This window comes from Lagenorhynchus albirostris, chromosome 12 (genome assembly GCF_949774975.1).
Source record: "Lagenorhynchus albirostris chromosome 12, mLagAlb1.1, whole genome shotgun sequence".
NCBI classification, from domain to species: domain Eukaryota; kingdom Metazoa; phylum Chordata; class Mammalia; order Artiodactyla; family Delphinidae; genus Lagenorhynchus; species Lagenorhynchus albirostris.
In genome coordinates, this window is record NC_083106.1 from 49,465,134 (window position 1) to 49,491,665 (window position 26,532).

Here is a 26,532-nt window from a genome sequence, read left to right on the forward strand (position 1 = left end):
TCTAAGCCACCCCACCCCCCAGCAATAGGCAACCACTAACTTACTTTCTATCTCTATAGATTTGCCCATTCTGGAAACTTTATATAAATGGAATCATATAATACATGGTCTTTTGTGACTGGCTTCTTTTGTTTCCCATAATGTTTTCAAAGTTCATCCACGTTTTAGCATGTATCAGTATATCAGTCCTCTTTTATAGCTGTATATTATTCCATTGTATGCTTATACCACTTTTGTTTACTGGTTCATCAGTTGGTGGAAATTTGGGTTGTTTCCAGTTTTTGGCTATTATAAATAATGTTGCTATAAATATTCAAGTCAAAGTTTTTGCCAGACTCTTCCAAAGCAGGGGCACCATTTTATAATCCCATCAGCATTGTAGGAGGGTTCTAATTTCTCTACATCCTTGTCAACACTTGCCACCTTTCTTTTTTATTTTAGCCATTCTAGTGGATGTGAAGTTGTATCTCACTGTGGTTTTGACTTACATTTCCTTAATGGCTAATGATGTTGAGTATCTTTTCATGTACTTATTGGTCATTGGTATATCTTCTTTGGATAAATGTCTATTCAGATTCTTTGTCCATTTTTAAATTGAGTTTTTTGGTTCTTTACTGATGAGTTGTAAGTGTTCTTCACATATTCTAGATACATGTTCTTTATCAGATATGTGATTTGCAAATATTTTCTCCCATTCTGTGGGTCATCTTCTCACTTTGTTGATGTTGCCCTTTGAAGCCCTTTATCTTTTTTTTTAACATCTTTATTGGAGTATAATTGCTTTACAATGGTGTGTTAGTTTCTGCTGTATAACAAAGTGAATCAGCTATACATATACATATATCCCCATATCTCCTCCCTCTTGCGTCTCTGTCCCACACCCCCATCCCACACCTCTAGGTGGACACAAAGCACTGAGCTGATCTCCCTGTGCTATGCGGCTGCTTCCCACTAGCTATCTATTTTACATTTGGTAGTGTATATATGTCCCTATATACATTACCACTCTCTCACTTCGTCCCAGCTTACCCTTCCCCCTCCCCATGTCCTCAAGTCCATTCTCTATGTCTGTGTCTTTACTCCTGTCCTGCCCCTAGGTTCTTTAGAACCACTTTTTTTTTTTTAGATTCCATATATGTGTTAGCATACGGTATCTGTTTTTCTCTTTCTGACTTACTTCACTCTGTATGACAGTCTCTAGGTCCATCCACCTCACTACAAATAACTCAGTTTTGTTTCTTTTTATGGCTGAGTAATATTCCATTGTATATATGTGCCACATCTTCTTTATCAATCCATCTGTCGATGGACACTTAGGTTGCTTCCATGTCCTGGCTATTGTAAATAGAGCTGCAATGAACATTGTGGTACATGACTCTTTGTGAATTATGGTTTTCTCAGGGTATATGCCCACTAGTGGGATGGCTGGGTCGTATGATAGTTCTATTTTTAGTTTTTTAAGGAACCTCCATACTGTTCTCCATAGTGGCTGTATCAATTTACACTCCCACCAGCAGTGCAAGAAGGTTCCCTTTTCTCCACACCCTCTCCAGCATTGTTTATAGATATTTTGATGACGGCCATTCTGACCAGGGTGAGGTGATACCACATTGTAGCTTTGATTCACATTTCTCTAATAATTAGTGATGTTGAGCATCCTTTCATGTGTTTGTTGGAAATCTATCTTCTTTGGAGAAATGTCTATTTAGGTCTTCTGCCCGTTTTTGGATTGGGTTGTTTATTTGATATTGAGCTGCATGAGCTGCTTATAAATTTTGGAGATTAATCCTTTGTCAGTTGCTTAATTTGCAAATATTTTCTCCCATTCTGAGGGTTGTCTTTTCGTCTTGTTTATGGTTTCCTTTGCTGTGCAAAAGCTTTTAAGTTTCATTAGGTCCCATTTGTTTATTTTTATTTCCATTTCTCTAGGAGGTGGGTCAAAAAGGATCTTGCTGTGATTTATGTCATAAAGTATTCTGCCTGTGTTTTCCTCTAAGAGTTTTATAGTGTCTGGCGTTACATTTAGGTCTTTAATCCATTTTGAGTTTATTTTTGTGTATGTTGTTAGGGAGTGTTTGAAGCCCTTTATCTTTTTTTTAAATTTTATTTATTTTTTATACAGCAGGTTCTTATTAGTTATCTGTTTTATACATATTAGTGTATACATGTCAATCCCAATCTCCCAATTCATCCCACCACCACCACCACCCGGCCACTTTCGCCCCTTGGTGTCCATACGTTTGTTCAGCCCTTTATCTTTTTAATGTCTATGGAATGTATACTGCTGTCTCCTTTTACATTCCTGATACTGATAATTTCTGTACTTGCTATTTTATCTTGATCAGTCTTATTAGGGATTTAATAATTTTATTAAACTTTTCAAATGACCCATATTTAGTTTTTTTTCTTTTGTGGTACGTGGGCCTCGCACTGTTGTGGCCTCTCCCGTTGTGGAGCACAGGCTCCGGACTCACAGGCTCAGTGGCCATGGCTCATGGGCCTAGTTGCTCCACAGCATGTGGGATCCTCCCAGACTGGGGCACGAACCCGTGTCCCCTGCATTTGCAGGCGGACTCTCAACCAGTGCGCCATCAGGAAAGCCCCCCATATTTAGTTTTATTGTGTCTACTCTATATCTGCCTTCTCTTTCATTGATTTTTGCTCATTTATTATTCATCTATTATTGATATTTATTTATATAATTTATTATTACAAATTGAGCTATACCTGTTGAATTATTTATTTATAATTTATTATTTACATATTTATTATTTATTAAGAGTCATTTATTATACCATTTATCTTACTATCTTAAATTTAATTTGCTCTTCTTTTTCTAGCACTTGAGATGGAAGTTTAGATCATTACTTTTTTACCTGTCTTCTAAGATATGCATTTAGAGCTATAAACTTCCTTCTAAGCATAATTTTAGCTGCAGTACCACTTTGGATGTTGTGTTTTCATTATTTATCATTTAAATGCTTTCTAGTTTCCATTGTGATTTCTTCTTTGACCTATAAGTTGTTTAGAGGTGGTTCTATATTTCTGTTATTAATTTCTAGTGTGATTGCACTGTGTTCTGAGAACGTACCCTGCATGACTTCAATTTTTAAAAATATTTTAAACTTGCTTTATGGCCCAACATATGATCTGTTTTGGTAAATGTTCCAAATACTCTTGAAAAGAATATATATTTACTATTGTTGGGAATAGTGTTCGATTAGGTTAATTAGATCACATTTCTTCTTAATCTTTTATATCTGATTTATTGGTATGATTTTTATGAGAAATTGAGACAGGTATATTAAAATCTTTGATAATAATTATGGATTTTTCTATTTCTTCATTTAGTTCTGACATTATAGTTTTATATATTTGAAGCTATATTATGGCTGTATACAAATAGGATTGTAAATTTTTTTTCATTGAATTGAAACTTATCATTATGACATGTCCCTCTTCATCACTAGTCATATTTCTTCAAGTCAAACTTACAAATTAGTAATATAGTCACAGAAGGTTTTTTGTTTTGTTTTGTTTTTGTTTTGGGGGTTAGTATTTACATGGTGTATCTTTTTAATCCTTTAAAATTATCTGTGTCATTTTGTCTCTTCAGTCTGAAAATCTTTGTCTTTTAATTGGAGCACTGAGTTCATTTACATTTAATGTGATTACTGTTACAGATGGGTTTAAGTGCACAATCTTACTATGTATTTTACTATGTATTTTATTCATTTTATTTATTTTTCTATTCGTCCTACCTATTTTTTGTTCCTTTATACTTCCCTTCCTTCATTACTCTGGATTAATCAAGTATTTTTATTATTCTGTTTTGCCTCTTCTATTAGGTTTTTAATTATACCCGTTTTCTTTTGGTAGTTACCTATAGTTCTCAAATTTTAGTGTGCATCAGAATCACCTAAAGGACTTCTTCAAACATAGATTTCTGGGCCTCACCTCCAAGGTTTCTGATTTAGTAGGTCTGGGGGAAACCTGGAAATTTTCACTTCTAACAAATTCCCAGATGATGCTTATGCTGCTAAATCAAAAGGCCACACTTTGATAGTTACTCCTCTAGATTCCAATATATTCTTGACCTATTACTGCCTACCTTAAGCTAGTAGTTTTTGTTTTCATGGTGTCTTCCACTCTAAAGCTAGCAATTTTTTTTACAGTCTTTTACTATCCAAATAAAAATCTTACAATGGTTTAAGTCCACATAACTCCTTCCTACAATTCATGCAACTGTTTATTATACGTCTACACATAAACTCCACAATATTTTTATTTTTGCTACTTTGAAAGTCAATTAAAATTTTTTTACCCATATATTTATCTTTCCTGCTGCTCTTCTTTCCTGAAGATCTGTGCTTCCATTTGAGTTCATTTTCCTTTAGCCTGAAGAACTTCCTTTCATATTTTTCATAGTGTGGGTCTGCTCCTGATGGATTCTCTCAGCTCTCATTTGTCTGAATAAATCTATATTTCTACTATGATCTCTAAAGATATTTTAATTGGACATAAAATTGAGAGGTTTTTTTTCTTTTAGTACTTTAAATATCTCTTGGCTTCCATAATTTCAGTAAAATAGTCACATGCCCTACTGTTGCTTTTTGAAAAAGTAAAGTGCCTTGTTTTCTCTTGCTGCTTTTAAGATTTTATCTTTGTCAGCAGTTCAACTATGATATACTTAATTATGGTTTCCTTTGTATATATCCTTGTTGTGTACTGAGGTTCACTGAGCTTCTTTAATGTTTGGAATGATGTCTATCATCAATTTTCGAAATTTCTTGACTATTATCTCTGCATATATTGCTTCTGCCCCATTCTCTAATTCTCATCCTTCTATGACTCTAATTAAATATATATTTGACTGCTTCACTGTATTCCACATATCTCTTATACTAAGTTTTATTCTTTGCATTCTTTGTGTCTCTGTGCTTCAGTTTTGGGTACTATCAACTTATCTGTCTTCAAGTTCACTAACTCTTTTTGCTCAGTCTAAGCTATTGCTAAAACTGCACAATGAATTCTCAATTTTAGCTGTTGTATTTTTAAAATCTGTAATGTATATTTAATTATTTTTATAGATTCCAATTCTGTCAAAATTATCCATCATTTTATCCATTTTGTCCATCTTTTCCTTTGCTCCCTTGCGCGCGCGTGCACACACACACACACACACACACACACACATATATACAGTTTTTTGTTTTTTGTTTTTTTTTTTTGCGGTACGCGGGCCTCTCACTGTTGTGGCCTCTCCCATTGCGGAGCACAGGCTCCGGACGTGCAGGTTCAGCAGCCATGGCTCACAGGCCCAGCCTCTCCACGGCATGTGGGATCTTCCCAGACTGGGACATGAACCTGCGTCCCCTGCATTGGCAGGCAGACTCTCAACCACTGCGCCACCAGGGAAGCCCTATACAATTATTTTAAAGTCCTAGCCTGCTAGTTCCAATATCTGGATCATCTATGGGTTTGCTTTTATTATCTGCCTTTTCTCTTGTCACTCACATTTTCCTGCCTCTTTTCAAGGCTTATAATTTATTATATGCCGTATTTGGGGTATAAAATGAACAAATGGGACTTGTAATGATGTTATTTTCCCTCATAAAGGTTCTCCCTTTCCTCTGTTAGTTGCATAATTTGAAGGGCTGATCACCTTAATCCCATCAGGAACTGAACTAGATTGGGGATGGATTCTGGTTTTAGTTAGACTCAGTCTACCTCTTGTTTGTCATTTTTCCTCAGGTGTGGCTCACCTGGACTTTTGATCAATAGCTTGGAAGGTCTCTTTCCTTTCGGCCCGTAAACACTATGGGAGATTCAGTCTTCCCTTTGGAGGTTTTAATTTAGCTCATTAGCCTCTCGCCTCATGTAGCTTTAAAATCTGGCAAATGTCTTGAGAGGAAAACTCATCAAGTGTTTCTTGCTGACTTCCTGTCTCTGGTGGGAGTTTGTCTCCTAAGCACTGTGGACAGATTTCACTATGACTTTGCAATCCAGCTTCCTTCCTGGGTATGGCCTTCTGAGACTTGACTGACAGCTGGGCTTTTCCCTTTCTTCTCATCCCTGAAATTTTGTCCTTCAAAAGTTTTGAGCTTAGCCTCCCATCCCATCAAGTTCAATATCTGGCCAAAACTTGAGGGACTGTTTGATGCAGTCCCTTTTGCTAGCAGGGATTTATCTCTTCACCATGAGACTGCAGATCTTATTCTGCCTTTCTTGGCCAGTTCTCCAGTTTCTTTTATACTCTAGCATTCAGCAAATGTCCAGTGGTATTTTTCAGAATTTAAATTCAAATCTGTCATGCCTGCATCCATGGCCTTCAAAAACTCCCCTGGCTTTTCTTTGTCCCAGTGGAGTCCCCATGCCAAAAACAGAGTCACTGTGACCAGAATTGGTAAATGTTCTAAGGAATAAAATAGCCAGGGATTGTCAAGTGACCTAGGAGGGTTCTTCCCTTTCTGGAATTTTAATTCTTCTAGTCTTCATTGTGTCTATAACTTTCCAATGACTTTAAACATATGACTTTGTAATTTATTGTTTTAGTGGGAGCGTGGCTTTTCTACTAAATCTTACCTGAAGTAGAGGTCTCAATACTAACTTGAGAGTACTACCTAAATGTATTCTCATATTTTCTATTCTATTTCATTAAAAACAAACTTTTAGTCACAACCCACTAGTAATCAATGTTAGGATCCACTAATGGATCATAATCTGCATTTTGAGAAAAACTGCTCTAATAGATCTCTGGGAAAAACCAAGGTGCCTGGCTGTTTGGAAGAGGTCATCTAACGGATATGGATTAAATGGACCTCAATCCTCTTAGTATTATATAAATTCTTGAAGTATATAATTCTGCATGCATTTTTCTTTGAGGTATGACAAGGTCAGCTTTTGCATACAATTTACCTTCTCACTGGAATACCCTGGCAAATTTAATTTTGTTATACTCCTTCTCCTGGATTTTTTGTCAGGCAAAATCAAATTCTTATGATTTGTCTTAGTCATTTGTATATTAACCCTATACATTCTAAGTTTCCATTATTTTGTCCACAAAGATATGACAATTTCTTTCAAGAAAAAAGAAAAAATATCCCTCATATCCAAAGCACCTTCCCTCAAACTTTGACTTTCCCCTCTGTACTGTTATGTCTTTTACCTTAAGTGATAATAAACTACCTCAGTATTTGTTCATGGAAGGATTTGTAACTACCAAGGACTAAAGGAAGCATGTATAGAAGCAAAACTGATACAATGCTTTGCTGCCATTATCAGTAAGTGTGTACATCATAATAAGAAAATAAAACAACTTGTACCCTGAAAGAAATAAAATAAGCAAACAAAAACAGGGTCCCTGTGCCTGGTTCACTTTCCCAAAACAAAAGAATCCTTAGGTTTTGTTTATAAGTACTGACTGCCTAATAAAAGCAACTTTATCACCAAGTTTTTGCAATATTGATAGTTGAAGATCTGTGATAACCTCTGTGGCTACGACAACTGTGTGAGAAAATTTCAGTCTTTTCTACCATGGACTGCGTAACTACAAACTTGGTCATGTTTGTAATTTTGTGGGGTTTTCCCCGTATTTTTTAATTTGATGAACCAATTCTTTTAAAAACTTGGAGTTTCTTGCAAACTTTTCTTGGAAGTAAACTTTTCTAAATGCTTTGTGTCTGACTATTCCTTTGACAATTCTAGAGATTCCACCAAGATTTTATGTATTTATCTACCAGAGGTGTATTCACCAGCCAGAGCCAAGTAAACTGCATTGTCCATGAGGAGCAACTCAAGAGCTTTTTGAGGTGTATCTTTTTCTAGTCTTAGGGTGAATCTCCTGTGGCAATAGTTTTTGTTGTTGTTGTTTTTAATTGAAGTATAGTTGATTTACTATATTGTGTTACTTTCAGGTGTACAGCACAGTGATTCAGTTACACATATACATATATATTTTTTCAATTCTTTTCCATTATAGGTTATTGCAAGATATTGAATATATTAGTTCCCTTTGCTATACAGTAAATCTTTGTTGTTTATCTATTTTATATATGGTAATGTGTATCTGTTAATCTTATACTCCTAATTTATCCTCCCCCCTTCCCCTTTAGTAACTGTAAGTTTGCTTTCTACGTCTGTTTCTTTCTGTTTAGTAAATAGGTTAATTTGTGTCATATTTTAGATTCCATATATAAGTGATATCGTATTTGTCCTTCTCTGTCTTACTTCACTTAGTATGATAATTTCTAGGTTCATCCATGTTGCTGCAAATGGCATTATTTCATTCTTTTTTATGGCTGAGTAATATTGTATATATATACCACAACTTCTTTATGCATTCCTCTGTCAATGGACGCTTAGGTTGCTTCCTTGTCTTGGCTATTATAAATAGTGCTGCTATGAACATTGGGGTGTGTGTATCTTTTTGAATTAGAGTTCTCATCTTTTCTGGATATATGCCCAGGAGTAGGATTGCTGGAACATACGGTAACTCTATTTTTAGTTTTTTAAGAATCCTCCATACAGTTCTCCATAGTGGCTGCCCCAATTTACATTCCCACCAGCAGTGTAGGAGGGTTCCCTATTTTCCATACCCTATCCAGCATTCATTACTTATAGACTTTTTGATGATGGCCACTCTGACTGGTGTGAGGTGATACTTCACTGCAGTTTTGATTTGGATTTCTCTAGTAATTAGTGAGATGAGCATCTTTTCGTGTGCCTGTTGGCCATCTGTATTTCTTTGCAGAAATGTCTCTTTAGGTCTTCTACCCCTTTTTTGATTGGGTTGCTTTTTTTTTATATTGACTTGTATGAACCATTTGTTTATTTTGGAAATTGAACCCATGTCAGTCGCTTCATTTGCAAATATTTTCTTCCAGTCCACAGGTGGTCTTTTCGTTTTATTTATGGTTTCCTTTGATGTGTAAAAGCTTATCAGTTTGATTACGTCCCATTTGCTTATTTTTGCGTTTATTTCTTTTGCTTGGGAGACTGATCTAAGGAAACATTGGTCCAGGGACTCCTGTGGTGGTCCAGTGGTAAAGAATCTGCCTTATAATGCAAGGATGTGGGTTCAATCCTTGGTCAGGGAACTAAGATCCCACATCCCGCACACCACAACTACTGAGCTCATGCGCCTCAACTAGAGAGCCCACGTGTGCTGGAGCCCACGCACCACAACTAGAGAGAGAAAACCTGCATGCCACAACTAGAGAGAAGCCCGTGTGCCGCAAAAAATCCTGTGTGCCACAACTAAAACCCAACACAGCAAAAATAAATAAAATAAATAAATAAAAAGAGGGCTTCCCTGGTGGCGCAGTGGTTAAGAATCCACCTGCCAATGCAGGGGACATGGGTTCGAGCCCTGGTCCGGGAAAATCACACATGCTGTGGAGCAACACAGCCCATGCACCACAACTATTGAACCTGCGCTCTAGAGGCCTCAAGCCACAATTACTGAACCCGCGTGCCATTACTACTGAAGCCTGTGTGCCTAGAGCCTGTGCTCCGCAACGACAGAAGGCACTGCAATGAGAAGCCTGTTTACCTCAATGAAGAGTAGCCCAGCCTTGCTGCAACTAGAGAAAGCCCACGCACAGCAACAAAGACCCAACACAGCCAAAAATATAAAATAAATTTTTTGAAAAATTTAGGGAAAAAAAAACATTGGTACAATTTATGTCAGAGAATGTTTTGCCTATATTCTCTTCCAGGAATTTTATAATGTCATGTCTTATACCTAAGTATTTAAGCCATTCTGAGTTTATTTCTGTGTATCGTGTGTGGGACTATTCTAACTTCATTGACTTATATACGGCTATCCAGCTTTCCCAACATCATTTGAAGAGACTCTTTCTCCATTGTATATTCTTGCCTCCTTTGTTGAAGATTAATTGACCGTAAGTGTGTGGGTTTATTTCTGGGCTCTCTATTCTGTTCCATTGATCTATATGTCTGTTTTTGTGCCAATACCACGTTGTAGCTTTGTAGTATTGCCTGAAGTCTGGAAGGGTTATGCCTTCAGCTTTCTTCTTTTTGGCAACAGGATTTTAATCTAGTTGATTCTATTTCTTTTTCTGACTCTTTATGTTTGTTTGGTTGTTTCCTGGTTAAGTCTTTTTTCATGCTGGTTCTGATTTGTACACAACCACTAATTTCTCATTTGGTGGCAGCAATGTTGATAATATATATTTTAATGTTGATAATAAATTTTAATTTTAATAAAATAATTTTAATAAATTTTAATTTTAATGTTGATAATATAGATTTTAATGTTCTTACTGTCTGATCTTTATGAGGTCTTTATGACAGAATATCTGATTGTACTTTATATTTGTCTTGAGGATTTTGTTATCTTTTGTCATCTGAGATACATCTTCCCTTTGCTTCTGGGTCTTGAGACATTGATTTAGTCAATCTGATAACTAGTTTCAGTAGTAAGTTGGGAAGTTGTTCATATCATTCCCTACATTACTGATTTATTTTATTGTTGCCTAACCATTGATGATATCCTCTGTGCTGTTTTTCATGTGTGTGACACTCTGAGTTCAAATTAATTAAGAAAAAAATATTTTTGTGCCCACAGGAATGGAGAGCAGCCACTGGAGATCTGGAGCTGCTACCATCAGCCAATAAATTTTTTGTACTTTAATTACATTTGATCCATCTGTGGCTAATGTTATAAAACTAAGATTGTTGGTTCTTTTTGTGTATTTTTAAAAAAGACTCTTTTCCTCTTTGCAAAAGGAAGGCACAGCTTTTAACAATAGTCTGTTTACAATTATAACTTTCTCTCTGAAGCTAAATTTCTCTCTTCCTCAGCATGCTATTTGAGATTAATAGGTCAGAAAAGTTGTACTCACTATATAGGGATATCTAAGTCCAATACCAGATTTACCATCAAAGAGAATATACACAATGGACAAAATTAGAAATTATTTTCACATGGTTTTAGAGCAAAGGGTAGAGAGAGACTTTAAAGGTTTTGTTTGGTTTGTATAACCATTCTACAAATGAGCCTGAATTTATATATTAATAATGCTGTCTTAAAACAACTATATGTCTCTTTCCTGATCTTATCACAATGTGATTGAATAAGAGTGATTGCTACTGGCTTGCCTAGAAATTCATGACCACTGCAAGAAATCTAAAAAGCTCTGGGTGTATAACTTTTACCCTCTCTCCTCTCAAAAGAAAATAAGAAAGCATAAATACACAAGTGAGTCAAGTAAAGATGTGAGAAGCAGCTTGGTGTCCAAAAACAGGGTGTTAATAAACCTAAAGTTGTGCCCCCAGCTCAACCCACGATCTGATTGAACAGTACTACAAAAATAGCATATACACAAAGAGAGAGAAGTCCAGCTATAAACTCTCCAGAGCTCTTTTCATAGCTTTCCCATAAGATTAATATGTTTATCTGTTAAGTGAGGGCATATATTTTCTGAGCACCTTTGCCTATTTCTGGAGCGGTGGTCCTCAACTGGGAGTCATTTTGATCCTTTTCTGCTCTGGGGACATTTGGCCATATCTGGATACATTATTGGGTGTCACAATTGTGTTTGTGTATGGGGGTGCTATTGACGTCTAGTGGATAGAGGTCAGGGATGCTAACTATCCTGCAACGCACAGGAGAGCCCTCCCAAACAATAAATTATCTCCTTAAAATGTCAATAGTGCCAAGGCTGAGAAATCCTGCTCTAAAGAAAAATTAGATTATAAGTCTCTTAAATTTAATTGCATTCCTTTTTTGATTGACTTACAGAGACTACAGAACACTTTTATAAATTTAAAATAGAGAACTCAAGAATTTTTAGAAAGGGAAGAAAACATCCAACTTTCATTGCTTTAAGTCTGTTGATTCTTAAAAAAATATTTCTCTTAATGAAGCCTATATGCAGAAGGAAAAAAAACTTTTAGCTATGAGTTAAATCAATTGCCTTGTTTACAGGTTGACAAAATAAGTAATGCAATGTAAATTGACAGAGGAGAGAGAAATATTAATAAACTTTATTACTTTTAAACTTAATTTTAAGAGCTCTTAAAAATTAAGTATAAAAAATAGAAATAGAAAATACGAAGTTCAAAAGTTTGTATTTCTAATCAAGGTGAATCCTTGAACAAATTCGACTAGCTTAATAATGCTGTCTTAAAACAACTGTATGTCTCTTTCCTGATCTTATCACAATGTAAATTAAAATGTTAGCATACTAGTATAACTCATGAAAGGCTTGGGTTTGTTTCCACAAACCCAAAAAACCAAATTAATTAAACTTTATAGAAATTTTTCTAATTTTTTTTTTTGGCTGCACCTCTCAGCTTGTGGGGTCTTAGTTCCCCAACCAGGGTTCAAACCCGAACACTTGGCAGTGAAATGGCTGAGTCCTAACCACTGGACTGCCAAGGAATTCCCTCTAATTCCTAAACTAATATTAAATTGAGTTAATCATTTAATTAATAATCCTTGGATACAAATTACAATATCTAAGCAAGTCATTTGTGGAGAATGAACTAAATACTGGGTCAACAAACACAGTTTTAACATACCCCTGGCTTTGCTTTTATACACTGTAAGTGACCATTAATTAATAGGTTGAAAAGATATATATGAGAAACTGAGATATGTTGGTATATTCCTTTTTAAGAAATGTAAAGGAATATTTATGTGTCTGTAAAGAGGTGTATATGCAAAATGATGAATTTTTATTTCCCATGGTAAATATCATGGGAAAAGGAAAATGACTTTGTCTTAAAGTAAAATTGTCTGGTTGTGCCAGAATGTTAGCTAGATGTAAATGAATTTATTTATAAGATGAAGGAAAGACTTGTGAATCCTACTCTATAAAATATGGAGGGCATCCAAAAGAGTAGAACTAGAATTTGGATTTTCTTTTCTGTTAAATTGACAAATTAATCTTTGAGTATATGTCTACTTGGAACAAAAAGCAGTTAAAAAGTATTTAGTGCCCAAATAGCAGAGGTTTCTTGTATTACCAAAATACTCTTGAGAGCCTAACATTTTGTGCTTTTGCCATACCTTTCAACTGTTTGTTTAAACAAAAGTTCCTCTGGAGAACAGTATAGAGGTTCCTTAAAAAACTACAAATAGAAATACCATATGACCTAGCAATCCCACTACTGGGCATATACCCTGAGAAAACCATAATTCAAAGAGTCATGTAGGGCTTCCCTGGTGGTGCAGTGGTTGAGAGTCTGCCCGCCGATGCAGAGGACACAGGCTCGTGCCCCGGTCCAGGAAGATCCCACATGCCCGGAGCGGCTAGGCCCGTGAGCCATGGCTGCTAAGCCTGTGTGTCCAGAGCCTGTGCTCCGCAATGGGAGAGGCTACAACAGTGAGAGGCCCACGTACCGCAAAAAAAAAAAAAAAAAAGAGTCATGTACCAAAATGTTCATTGCAGCTCTACTTACAATAGCCAGGAGATGGAGGCAACCTAAGTGTCCATCATTGGATGAATGGATAAAGAAGATGTGGCACATATATACAATGGAATATTACTCAGCCATAAAAAGAAACGAAATTGAGTTATTTGTAGTGAGGTGGATGGACATAGAGTCTGTCATACAGAGTGAAGTCAGTCAGAAAGAGAAAGACAAATACCGTATGCTAACACATATATATGGAATCTAAGAAAAAAATGTCATGAAGAACCTAGGGGTAAGACAGGAATAAAGATACAGACCTACTAGAGAATGGACTTGAGGATATGGGGAGGGGGAAGGGTAAGCTGTGACAAAGTGAGAGAGTGGCATGGACATATATAGACTACCAAACATAAAATAGCTAGCTAGTGGGAAGCAGCCACATAGCACAAGGTGCTTTGTGACCACATAGAGGCATGGGATAGGGAGGGTGGGAAGGAGGGAGATGCAAGAGGGAAGAGATATGGAAACATATGTATATGTATAACTGATTCACTTTGTTATAAAGCAGAAACTAACACACCATTGTAAAGCAATTATACTCCAATAAAGATGTAAAAAAAAAAAGATGTGGTACATATATACAATGAAATATTACTCAGCCATTAAAAAGACTGAAATAATGCCATTTGCAGCAACATGGATGGACCTAGAGATTGTCATACTTAGTGAAGTCTGACAGAGAAAGACAAATATGATATCAGTCATATGTGGAATCTAATTTAAAAAAATGATACAAATGAAAGTGAATGACTGAGATAATGTTATCAAGAATAGAGAGACAAAAGTCAGAAGTAAGAGTTGATTTACAGAGGATATTAATTAATATAATATGATGTTGAATTGTTTATAAGATATCTAAGTGAAGTTTATCTCAAGAAGATCTGATTTTTATTAACTTCTATGTTTGTTTACTTTTGTCAATAAAAATGGTTCAAGGGAAAAAAAAAGTTCCTCATCTTTGAAAAAGTTCCCTAATAAGTATCATTACTTGATGCTTAGTTTATTTTAAATATTGCCTGTAAACTTTATTTAATCGCTTACTCATATCTTTTCTCCTCTGATAACATTTTTGATATTGCATTTCCCAAATTCAGTCCCCAAATTCAGAATAAACAACTCTTTACTATGTCTTTTATACCAAAGTTGTCTTTGGGGTCTCCTAAACAGCTGCCAGACAGCCACAAAGGTTTGCTCATTTATCCTATAAAAGGAGTGTTAAAAATGATATGTTCGATATACTCCAGATTATTTATTAGCTCAAAACTTCTGTAAAAGTCATCCTGCTTATCAAGTCCTCAATATGAAAAGAACTTGCAAATCAGTAAGAGGAGTTTAACTTAATTGCCTTTAAGTAAAATGCATTAATATAAAATAAAGATACTTTAGTAATTGTGTAACTTTCAGGTTGGACAGAAAAATAGTCATGTCCATCTACAAAAATTGGCACAAAACCTATTTTTAAAAATTAATTTTTTAAAAGAAATATTTTGTTTCCAGTTGACAATCCCAAGATGTTTTATGGGATAAATGAAAAGAACATGGAGACTACTTAATGCCTACTCTGTCCATAATATAGTTTTTCTCTCAAGGTAATTATTAACTAAATCCTCAGAAAGTGATTATGTGTTATTTCAGAAAAAAGGGATTTCACTCTTCACTATTTTATCATTGTTGGCTATTACAAATTAACATGAGCCACTGAGTCTTGTCATCCATAGATAGTTTCTGCTTTTTCCTTACATTTGCCTAGTCTTAAGTCCCTATTATGAGCTACACAGACCAGAAATTGAGTCTTCTGGCAGAAACATGAAAATAGTGAAAGCCTCAGTAAAGACTTTTATCATACTCATAACTGTTGACTCTACAGGGAGTAGACTCATGGAAGCAGACTTTTCAGTATAAGCTGATGTCAGCATGACAAACAAATACCTGTCAGACCACCAAAGATAAGAGTCAGGATTTCTAGGATTCTTTAAATCCAGAAGCAGATAACTTTGTGAAATAGACTGCTTCACCCAAAATCAGAAAAACAAGAATTATTTACCCAGGAGTAAATTAGTTAATTATGACTAATGTTCTATATCTAATGGACATATAAGAAAAATTCCTTTCTTCTTTATTTCAAACTCTCTATTGGCCACACTTGTATAAACTGGAATGAAACACTCTTTAAATGGCATCATGTTCCAACAGAGCCTTTGGAATTCAGAAAAAAAATTCTATGAAAATTCTCAGTATAGCTTATAAGTAATACATTATTAGAGAAACATAAAAATTATGATTCTGGAGAAAATGACATAAAAAACTATTCCAAAATAATAAAATTGGTTAAAATTACACAAAATACCTTTACTTAGTTCCTCACTTTTCATGGCCATGATGCTATTTCACATAGGTTCCATAAAAATATTCTCCTTTCTGCAAGTCAGTTACTTAAAAATTGCTTTTGTAACCATGGCCATGTCTCAAATCTCATTATTAAACAAGGTCCAAGCAACTTGCTTGAGGTGAACTGGATGGTTCTTGGTTCCTGGTCTTGGTATATGAGCTGATAAGAGCAATATTTTACATATAAAAGTAATGACAACCATATGAACTTTACAAAGCCTTCAGACAAAGTTAACTCCTAAATTTTAGTATCATGTGACTCTAGTTTTATTAACCAAATTACAAGGTTTTTGTATATGTGTGACCTTTCATCAATTTACATAATAAAAACAAAACATCAAAGTAATGATATTGAATCAGAAAAACACTAAACAAATTTATGTTGTCAAAGCCATGCCTTAGGAGGAAATTTGAAGGCAAAACTGACACCTTAACCAGAGTAAGCAATGCACATCACGTTCCAAAATCAGAAAACGAAATAAAACAACACTGTGTAGTAAAGGATTAACATAGTCTGTCTAGGCTGTGTAAACCTTTCACATTCTGAAGAAAGATTTCACACTTGCTCAATTCCTGGGAGATAAACTCTAAGCCCTTGGAATATTCTGCCTTATAAAAACGTTTTTAGTTTACCTGGGAGTCTTATGCCCTGCCAGATAATCTATGCTAACAATGTGATTTATGGTGGGGGCGTTCAGACATTTAGTATCAGCTTAACCTCTAGAGGGGATGGAGACTGAAGGTCAGTCACATGTGCAGTCAGCCATGCTATGTGACCAGCCCACAATTTAAAAACCTGGACACCAAAGCTCAGAGGAGCTTCCTTGGTTGGCCATACTCCAAGCATACCACACATCGTTGCTAGAATTAAGTGCTGTCTGAATGACTTCACTGGAAGAGGACAAGTAGTAGCTCATGCCTGGTGTTTCCTGGACTTTGCCTTATATCCATTTTTGAGTTGCTGATTTAAATTTGTATCTTTTTGCTGTAATAAGCCATAACCGAGAGTATAATAGCTTTTCTGAGTTCTATGTATTCTTTAGTGAGTCACTGAACCCAAGGGTGACCTTGGGGACCCCTGAAAACACACTTTGCAACCCTGAGATAAAGTAATATCATCAAAAACAGTCAATCGGTCTGGTTTTTGTTTCCCCAGTAAATGAAACCTTGAGTCTTTCCTGTAAGTTATTCTCTGATAAAAACAATAGTATCCCTGATTTTGGCAATGCTGATGTCTGAAGATATGTGATGACTTTTTTGGATATGACAATTATGTGAGAAAACTGCTGTTTTCCACCTTGAAGAGAGTAACTGTAAACTTGGTGACCTTGGTATTGTTGTAAGTTATTTTTTTCTTTTAAATACTTGTCATATCTTTAATTTGTGAAAGCTATCCTTCTATAGCTTGGACTCCCTTACAAATTTTGTTTGCATATAAACTCCTTTTCTTTTCTGAATGCTTTAGTCTCTGAGTGGTTTATGTTTTATTTCAGTCAGTGGTAATTTGTATCAATAGTACTTTAGTAGACTGATTAAGAGAATCAAACTTCACTTTCTGCGGAATATCCATAGAAATGCTCAGAAGTGGCTCTGAGAATTAGAAATCACAGGAAAACATTCTACCTAAATACCAAAGGCACAGCCCTCACTCTACTTGAGAGCTATACGGTAAAACAACAAAGCGAAAAGGACCCTCTCTGAAAATTTAGCTTAGGTGCCCAATATTTAAATCACACCACAAGACAGAAGCATAGTATGTAATAATGATATAAATTCTTCCAAGTTTATCAAACCAAAGAGTTATATACATAAAATCATAGAATAAGTTTTTAAAAGACCAGTTCCTTTTGAGATTAAAGTAAAACATAGAACTTCTTAACCTAGAAATAATTTCTTTTAATTCTGGTACTGAATTTCCCAGCTTTAAATTTGTGGCTTAGCTTATTTTGGGGAAAATGAAGGTAATTTTTTAATTTTATGCTCCAACATTCAATATTTAAGATATTAATAGTGCTATTCTTTCACATGTATTACATAGTTGGGGTTTAGCTATCTCTGAAAATATATTTTTAAAGTATTAAAGGTACTTTTTCTTTTGCTAGAAATTATAAATTATAAAACCAAAAATGTTCCATGGAATTCTCAAGAGTGTTTTAAAATTTAATTTTAAATGGGTTTCCTGTGTACCAATAGGGTTTACGTTTTGAATAACACATTTGTGAAGTTAAAAGAACCTACAGTGATGGAAAGTGAAATACTTTCCAATTCAGCAAGAAGAATCTGGACAAGTGCCCTGTAAACAGCAATCTTATATTTCAGGCAAGAAATGATTCACATTCTGTACTAGTTCAGTAATAGATTTTTCTGAGAAATACCCTACAAGTCAATGTACACTTAACTTTTTTGTGTGTGTGTGGTACGCGGGCCTCTCACTGTTGTGGCCTCTCCCGTTGCGGAGCACAGGCTCTGGACACGCAGGCTCAGCGGCCATGGCTCACAGGCCCAGCCGCCCTGTGGCATGTGGGACCTTCCCGGACCAGGGCACGAACCCGTGTCCCCAGCATTGCCAGGCGGACTCTCAACCACTGCGCCACCAGGGAAGCCCTGTACACTTAACTTTAAGGAAACTAACCAAAGAATATCTTCCAAGGTTTTTCAGAACTTATCCTAAAATTTACTTAATCAGATTAAACAAAATTAGGTCAAAAGTATATTATTTTAACTACAACTAGAAGGTCTGGCTCACATTACAATCCTCTTTTCATAAAGACTAAAATCTATTTAATGATTTAAGCACCTTTAATAATTTGTAGTGGTGAATAAACTTTCACAAGTGACTAGAATCCTATTATAATGAACATCATTCTAATGTTCACTTCCTTATGGCACTTCTTCCTATGTTCTGACCATAGCCCAGAGCTGATACGGCCATGAAGAAATATGTTGAAAAGGATATCAAAAGTCACAGAAATACAGCCTCTCAGTTGGTAGTTAGTTCATTTAATGAAGGTATTTTTCAGGTAAGATATTTATATACTCCCATTCACTCATTAAAAAATATTTTATCAGCTCAGTAAAGTGACATGTTTTTAAAGAGTGTCATGTGGGTGGTACATCAGGTTTTAAATTTTTTTTACTGTTGTTGACTGTTGATGCTCAGACAAATAGGGTTTGTCAAGGGATAAATTTTTGCTCATTTCAGATTCAAGACATGCACACAGTTTTTCTCCCACAAATCTCATTTCTTTATGCATTTTAAAGTTGTCTCAAGCACCATACAGAAAAAATTTCTTTCCTATCCATAAGACCCAAGCTTGGTTAGATTCCACACAGAGGCACTGTCTAGATAGAAACAATGGGTGAGGAGTAACAGGGCCATTTGTTAAGGAATTCATGTTGAATATATTTATTTGTATCTACATTAGAAAAACAACACTCCTCTAATGTAGGTTGGCTAGTGTTTTGAAAAGAGTATTCTATAGACCAGCAAATGTAAATACCGTTACATTTAAAATGGGACTTCTATCTGTAGAACATACAAAACAAATTTGAAATGGTATTTCTGGGCTAAACAGTAGTCTGCCACAAGCCATAGCAGGGGATTTCAGAGTATTCCTGGTTTTATTTTATTTATTTTATTTTATATTTATATATTTGTTTATTTAGGCTGCGCCGGGTCTTAGTTGCCACATGCGGGATCTTCCTTGTGGCATGTTTAGTTGCGACATGTGGGCTCTTAGCTGCGGTATGCATGTGGGATCTAGTTCCCGGACCAGGGATTGAACTGGGCCCCCTGCATTGGGAACACAGAGTCTTACCCACTGGACCACCAGGGAAGTCCTCAGGAGTATTCCTATTTTAAACTGGCTATCTCACTTTCCTCTACAACATCTTTCAAATTCATTCCCTTTGAACATTTATTAAGAGCTGGCTTTTTCTTTTCCAAATAACATTTAGGACTACATTTTAAATTATAATTCAGTACTCACAAAGTTTCATGAAACACCACTACCTTCTCTATGTGTGATGCACTCTGATAGTTTCAATGCTATTCTATATTATTTTCAAAATGTTGGTAGTGACCCACTAAACTGATTTCACAATCCATTAATAGGATATGAGCTACAGTTTGAAAAATATTGACCTGGCCTAAGTGATAAGGAAGATGAAGTATGAGGAAACTGAATGGCTTAAATTCATAAGGAAAGTGACTGGCAATCATTTGCATAATTCTGTGCAAGTCAATAATTGGCCTCTGGAATATAACTTGTCTCTATATTATTTTTCTGTTGCAGTCTAAATCATTATTGCTTGACTTTTGCCCCCCTCATTCTCCACTCGCTTCCCATTTACTTCCGTGTTTCATACCCATTCTTTCTACTCATGTCTTTGAATTTGATGCTTGTTATGTGGCAGTACTTGTTTGAGAGTACTAGGTGAACTGGTATCTTCAATCAACAAGCCTATAGAAAATTAAGAATCCGAGACCAATTCTGCCATATATATAAAGATAGTGAATGAAGAAATACAAACAGGCCAACTTTATCTATCAATGGTTGAAAACAAAGGTTTGGTAGACAAATATTTTTAGAGCATCTATTCTGTGCTGGTCATTATACCTCTGTGTCACCTATTGCTTTTTTTCCTTGTATGTTTATGTATAAGTTTTATCTCCCCTATCAGATTATAAGCAACTTGAAGACAGAATCCATGTATAATGTGTCTTTGAATCTCCCATAGCAACTAGCAAAGTATCTTGAGATCAACAAATCCTTGATTATTAGAGATCAATAAATACTTGCTGAATGAACAAGTCAAACACACCAATATACAAGTAAAGAACTACCTTGGTTCTCAAACCTCTTCCTCTTAGCATCATAATATCAAAGAAAGCATCATTCTGAGTGCCTGTTGTCTGTGCCCACAAAGAAACAAATAATAAAATACTGAAGTATTCTTAACAAGTGGTTATGTAAAATATGATCACATATCCTTAAAAGATGAAACAGCAGAATAGCTGAACCGGTGCCTGAAACAGCAGTACCTGACCCAATATGGTCACTCTGGATGAGACCACATAATAAGGTTAATGTATTTTCATGAAATGTAATTATTAAATATTTATTGAGAGGCTACTTGCACAGGGCAGGTATTATGCTAGGTGCTGGGCTACAGCGGTGAGCAAGAAAGAATCTTGCCCTCAGGGAGCTTTCAGTCTATGGGAAGACAAACAAACAAATGATAACAAGAAAATGTGCAAAGTGCAAAGATAGGAAAAATATCCAGAAAAGGCAGCTAAGCCAGAATTCGGAGCAGGTAGGGGTGTGAAGAGGAGGCTTAAAGAGAGCTTCTTAGAGGCAGCAGTTAGTTGAGACTTGAAGAATGAGGGGAAGTTAGACAAGCAAAATCTGTGCAGAAAGTATGGTGGATAACTTCATCTTTATTTTAGAAGATTATTCTAGAAAGCTGATTATACCATTCATAGAACTTTTTATCTTCCTTTGACAGAAAATTCATAATGCCCAACATTCCACCTCCAACCTGGATCCAGTCTCCCAACATTACAGACTGTTGAACTGGTCATTTACAAGTCTTATATTGTCAAAAAAACCCACCTCAGAGCATAAAGTAACAAGAGATCAATTTGCTTCTCTAATATTTTCTGTTAAAACTGTTAAACACATAAGATACAATGGACCGTGCATATATAATAAAAATACATTTCTTCAGTGGAGGTGTACTGTTATAATTCTAATGATTGCCTATGGCATCTAGTAGGCTCTTGCACCAAATGAGAATGCAATGACACTGTACCCATAAGGAGAACACTTCCAAAAAACCCACCAGGAAAAAAATCCACCTGATTCTTTAAGTAAATCATTTACAGCTATACTCAAAACAAACTCTGGTCTAGACAATATTTTAAAACTTTAAATTTGCAATTTTGTTATGTCTAATTCTCCTTATGTAACAAAATACAAAAAAAAAAGGAATTAAAGGAGGAAAGTTACATGAAAATAAGTATGAAGAAAAAAGCTGAGGCATTGGCAAGGTCTATTTAATTACCAAGAAGTGAATTTATTTTCACATCAGTGACAAGTCAATTATTTTTATTTATCCTCATTTTACTTTAACTAAAAGGTGCCATGGCACCCATAAAGAATTTTTTTAATCTCACAGATGCTCTTATGCCTTAGATAGGTTTGTCTTGTTGTACATCTGGGAGTCGGCTTATACTTATCTAAACTTCACATACAATTAAATGTTCTCCGTAGGTACAGCTTTAGTTACAGCTGAATAGAGTTCCAGGAAACCCCATTAGGAGTTTCACTATTTACTCTACACCAACAACGGCAGCTGGTGCATTTTTGGCTACAGTGAGCACTCCTTCCATTGCGCATGACCAACCCACCTTTTCCCCTGAGTTTGATGTCTCACAAGTCAAATTTTAATTTAACTTTTGATGTTTTATCATGGGTTAAGAATACTACTTTATAGTTAAAATTTTATTTTTAAAGTAAGAAGGCTATACAAAAAACTCAGAAATAATTTTCAAGCACACCATCCTAGCCAGTTAGCCCACTGCATTAAGTATCTCCTTCTTTAATCTTATACTGCTAAAAACTGAGCATTTCCCTCCAACCCTCCTACCTTTAGCTACAACCTGATAAAAATGGCTATGTTGCCAATGACCCACACAAGTACTGTTAATTCAAGACCCCAGCTCCTATTTCCAGGATTAGAATAGTCACAATACCTCCTGCTTCAGACACTCAAACTTTCTAGTTTCAGTTTCATCAAAGTTGAGACCTGTCGTGGCTAAAAAGTTCCAATTTCATTTTTTTCAATTTCTGATTAAATAAAAAACAAACAAACCTGTTTTTACTTAAGTGAACAAAATCTATGATATCCTACCGAGTTTCTGCTAGGCAGAGCACAGCTGCGGGGTTGCTACAGCAACTCTTGTACACTGACCATAGACTGCCCCATCCAGGAAGGAAATCATTTGCTCCACCCCCTGAGGAGTCAAAGGCAAGCAGCAGGCTGTGAGCAGAGATACATTTTGAGTTCAGTAATTGTGATCGAGCAACGAGAGACCATTCCTTATTGTCTTTCCTAATAAATGTCACCCCAACAACACAGACTCCAAACCAAGTTGCTGTGTGTGATTATGTATTTCTGCACCATAGTAGGACTATTTTCTTTACCCACCCCCCACTAGAAACCTGAGCCAGGAAACAAGTCAAAGCAATTTCCTCCCAGGCACATAGAAAAAGAAAAAAAAAAAAAATTAGAATATTCTCACTTTTTTGAAGAGTACCTTTTGGCTCTTGCTTTCAGGCTCTAACCCATGCAAACTTAGGTTCTACGACAATTTTTTCTTTTTTTTGGCTACTCAGATTTAACATTTATTGAGTTTTTATTCAGTGCCAACACTTCTGCTGGGTGCTTTGACAAGTTATGTCATTTAATCTCACAACAATCCTATGAAGTAGGTAGTAATATAATCCCACCTTTACAAGTAAGAAATGGAGGCTCCAAAAAGTTATTTGATCGCCCAAACTACTAAGTGGCAGAATCACATGAACCCAAGTCTCCTAATTCTGAAATCTATGTTTTTTTCTACTACACTACACTGATTTTGCAAGAAATGTCTCAATTCTTAATTGAAATATTCAAGTGTTCCTTAAATGAATTTAATTTCTTATGGTAATTTGTTTTAGTAATACATTTCCAAAAGTAATGACTTCAATACTGATAAATCTATCCGGCCATTGTCCTAAGTGCATAGAAAACAAAGGCACAGAAAGATAGGGCTGCATTAATAGTCCTGGTGAGTTTTTTGCTAAGTATAAACTACAGCACTCACATTCTTTTTTTGTTTTTTTTTTTTTAAGCATAATTGAATTTTATTTTCTTTTTATATAGAAAAAGAAAAAAATGAAATTTATACATTATTACTGAACACCAGCACATTTTATTATTGATGATTTGAGATGTTTGCTTTGTAAATTAAGACTGAAGGTTAACACACTGGGAATGAGCACTGTAAGCAGATATAGAGGGTGTGTGTGTGTGTGTGTGTACTGTAAATATATACATATAATATATAAATATATATTTATATATTATATATATACATAATCTTGTAAGAAAGGAAACAAAGAAATTAGCTCCCATATTAAATATCAAATATCAAGCTTAAACTGGCCTAGTACATAGTTTTCTAGGATTTATGATTATGATTCACTAAAGTTATATGACTTACTAATGTAAAGACCTCAAGCTGTTAGACATATTCTCAAGAAAGAAAAAACAAATGAAAAACAAACAAAAATAACCTACAACAACAAAAAAACAGTGAACTTAGTACAGAGCCCTGTACATAATAAAATGTTTGGCAAATGTTTGTTAAATGCAAAGATCTTCAAGAGTTACTGTGATGCTGGTAGCCAGCCAGTGTCCCAGGTATTTACCCTCTCTAATTAGCTACAACAAAGCCTGCTCTTTTCTGCCTCCTGAGGTCAGCCCTTTGGTGAGAAGGGAAGAAAGGTGCACAATACGAAACAGCTTAAGTGGAATACTGACAAGAGGGAAAAAGAAGCCAAATATACAAAACTAAGAATCTAATTTATCTTATGCTACCCAAGTCCCCTCCAAATCTGAAAAGGCAACTGCTCCCAGGCACTCAGAAATGGGAGGAATGGATTATTGTTTGGGTGAGGTGATCGGCTGGAAAAAGCCCTGAAATATGTTTCAAAATATTCTGGACTACTGTATTCCTGATTCAGGTGGTATGTTAAACAACAATGTGCATATGTCTGCTCTTTGCCTTATTTGATGACATTAACAGAGCAGCCAGTCTAGCAGTAAAGCTTAAGTATCTCTGGAATAGGAAGGGAAGAAGGGGAAAGGGAAAAATCTTCAAACCTTTGAATTAATTTTACTATTTTTTTTTTTTTTTTTTGCGGTACGCGGGCCTCTCACTGTTGTGGCCTCTCCCATTGCGGAGCATAGGCTCCGGATGCGCAGGCTCAGCGGCCATGGCTCACGGGCCCAGCCGCTCCGCGGCATGTGGGATCTTCCCGGACCGGAGCACGAATCCGTGTCCCCTGCATCGGCAGGCAGACTCTCAACCACTGCGCCACCAGGGAAGCCCTAATTTTACTATTTTTATAACATGCATCAGGGTTGTTTGCTGTAGTCCTGATTGAAAAATGTATCAATAATCATCAAGTCTTTGTTTTAGTAGGTGTGTAAAGGTCATTTGTTACTGTTATTCAAGATGTAACAATAATGACTTTATCTTTAAAACAGTAGATGGTACTGTGAACAGATTGTCACAGGGAATTGCCAAGATATAGATCAGTCTGGGAGTTGGTGGCAGGAAATTAGAATGAGATACAGAGCAAAGTGTCAACAGCAGCAAGTGTGCATATCTGCCATTTTTTATCAGTTTTTTTTTTTAAAGCAGTGAAGAGGAGACCTGGATGAACAGATCTCTAGAAAAAAGAGAGGAAATTCCTGAAGAATGTATATAGAATAGTGGAATTGGATTCACAAAAGAAGACATCATCTAATGGAGTTAAGTTCAAGTCTTTCCAAACTTGAACACATGCAAAACCTTAATCCAACGTTAGATTTTTAAAAAATGTGTAAGTAACTTCAAATTAATTGTTTAAGGTTGTCTTAGCAATTATCATTTATGTTTTTATATATAAAATGACGAATATATTAAGCAAGCATTCAAAGTAGTTTATTCAATGTTCTAATATTATTCTTTAAACGGATGAAGGAAATCAGAAGTTAACACTTAGAAAATGTATGTCTCCCTATGTAAAGAATCAAGATTTCAGTAGAAAACAGTATCATAGAAGACAGCCACGATTCAGTTAGTATGAAGCCAAGATTGCTGAGAAGGTGCAGTTCATGAATCAAAATTAAGGGTAAAATCAGGAAATTGAATGACTAATACCAGAGAGAGGAAAGGGTCTTTGAAGGAACTAAGCAAATATGATCTTGGATAGATTATCTCGGCACATGGCTTTCAAAGGGAAGGACAATGGTTAGGAAAATAAGGAAAAAAAGGAAGACCGTGAAACAAGATGAAACTCTGAGATAATGATGGAAATAACCTGAAGAAACGTCAATTTTAACCTCTGTTGTACAACCACAGTTTCCAAAGATTTTATTTTAGATGATGGTGATTATTATTATTAAAACAAAACTTATGCTAACTAGAACAACTTTACCACTGCTTTCTCATTCTCAAATTCTCTATTTGATTCATTTCTGGTTAATTAGTTTCACCTTCTGTTGGAGTTTTAGGTTTTGGTTTTTTTTTAACATTTATATTGGAGTATAATTGCTTTACAATGGTGTGTTAGTTTCTGCTGTATAACAAAGTGAATCAGCTATATGCATACATATATCCCCATATCTCCTCCCTCTTGCGTCTCCTTCCCACTCTCCCTATCCCACCCCTCTAGGTGGACACAAAGCACCGAGCACTCACATTCTTGAGGAGAAAAGGCAAAGTTGAAAAATAGGTAAGGTGATGAAACTGAGTTTATACGAAGCAGTCTGTGACATCTCTGGGGCTGAAGGTGCTGTAAAGGGAGAGGGAGTGAAAGTGGGTGAAGGACAAATGTACTATTTGAACCAAAGGGAGAGAAACTTTTATCTCAGCCATTAGAT

General features: G+C 35.6%; 1 protein-coding gene across 1 annotated transcript in view; it reads right to left on the reverse strand.

The window, feature by feature from the left end:
• LOC132530276 (uncharacterized) overlaps nucleotides 1-26,532 on the reverse strand; it is a 69,756-nt gene that overhangs the window by 42,296 nt on the left and 928 nt on the right. Inside the window, exon 2 of the mRNA XM_060167363.1 lies at nucleotides 26,351-26,444. The gene's annotated coding sequence lies outside the window, so the exon portion shown is untranslated. The remainder of the gene's footprint in view (nucleotides 1-26,350; nucleotides 26,445-26,532) is intronic.